Raw genomic sequence first — 1,882 nt, forward strand, 5'->3', positions numbered from 1 at the left:
ACACACGCATCCATCTCACACACTCCATGATTTACACCCCGTAGCAGCCAATTAAAAAGGAACCCAGTGGGGAAAAGGCCAGGGTCAGCATCGGGTCTACAGCACAACCCCCGTTTAACACGCGCACGCACACATGCACACTCACCACGGCCCCTGAGAAGCTGCAGTGAGAAGAGTCGGTTGTGTGCTCCTGCAGGGGGGGAGGGGGGGGGGGGGGGGGGGCCGGCTTGGTTCTGGTCCAGAGCGCTGCTGAGCTGGCCCCTTTTTTGTCAACGCAAAGCCTTCGTCTTCGTCTCTCTGCCAACCACGGCTTCCCCCCGAAGGCGAAAACAAAGGGTCCAGATGAAACAGTGTGCCTGGTTTAATACGGCAGAAAATCTCTCCTCGCTAGCGTGGAGTCAAGCTTGAGCCATGTGGCAGAGCTATATGTGAGAGGGGTAATAGGTTTACATGGCGCCCCCTGGTGTGTGCTTCTCTTCAACATTAAAGCTGCCGCCGTGAATGGGTGAAACGTCCCTGTTGGAGGCGGAAACACAAGGAGCAGCACCACTGGAACATGGCAGGAAGTGCGTGTATGGCTCACTCCTCAATAACGCAGGATGTGATTGGCTCACGCCTCAATAACGCAGGATCTGTGGGAACACAAGGTTACAGTGTCACATTGCCAGCGTTCTAACTGGATTTCAAGATGTCAACATGAATTTTCTCACCCACAATTAGAAGTGTAAGCAACCATTTAAAAACTGAATTGATCTGTATGTGCGTTCATGGCTGACAAGCAGCAGGAAGTGTAACATGGTCACTGCCCTGCGGGGTCCGTGTGGATCGCCCGCGGGCCGGTTCCACGCTCTCCTCCCACCTTGCACTCACCTCAGCAGGCAGGCAGGATCTGAGCCTCACTGGAAGTCACTTAAGCAATGCACAGAAGCCTAATAGATCTGTCAGGTCTCCTGATATCACTTACACTGCTGCAGCTAGCCTGTTTCACGAGAGAGCCCCGTGTTATCCGATACAAATTAAACCGCCCTGCTCCTTTTAAAGCTAAAGAGAAGGTCAGTCTGGTCAAAGAAAAGAGTAAAGTGGTCTCCTCCACCTTGATTTAATTCCGCATCTGGCTGAAGAACGTCTCACAGTTACTTTTCTCTTAAGCGTCTGAACATTAGTCCTGCGTGGTGCCTCCTGCTTTCTGTGCCTAAGAAGAATATTGTAGCTTTGCAGACATTTATGATGAAAAAATAATTTAAGAAAGCACCCATGCGTTGTCATAAATCAGTAACCGAGACGACCATAGAGCATATAGTTAGGTCATTGGTTCAAAGTACGCAGTGCCTGAACTTCACACCTGGAATATCTCTGAGGGGAGGCGCGTCTCTTCATCTTATTGCTGTTAGTTGCCATAACTGCATATTGAGTATTGGTAAACTAGAACTAATTAGAATGCCAAGAGTTGGTTCGATATTCTTTCTGTTCATTAACCTTGCGCTAACCTTGGTGAGAGCGTTAGCTGGGCTGATAGATGGAATATGGGGGAATATGGAGAGGCTGCATTTTCCCTGTTTGCTGAGGTGTGCTAGTCATGACAGCTTTGACAAATGGGGGCAATGTGGCGTGATCCACAGAGACTGTGTTACAGTACCGCAAAGCCCAAACAGGTTCGCCAGCGACCCAACACAGTGCTGACACGCTTCTGCTGCGGTGTCCCTTACACCTACACCCACACCCACCACCACCACCACCACCACCACCACCACCATCACCACCATCACCACCACCACCACCACACCCACCACCACCCACCACCACCACCATGCCCACCACCACCATCACCACACCCACCACCACCACCACCACCATGCCCACCACCACCATCACCACCACAACC

The sequence above is a fragment of the Brachyhypopomus gauderio genome, chromosome 9 (genome assembly GCF_052324685.1).
Source record: "Brachyhypopomus gauderio isolate BG-103 chromosome 9, BGAUD_0.2, whole genome shotgun sequence".
NCBI classification, from domain to species: Eukaryota; Metazoa; Chordata; class Actinopteri; order Gymnotiformes; family Hypopomidae; genus Brachyhypopomus; species Brachyhypopomus gauderio.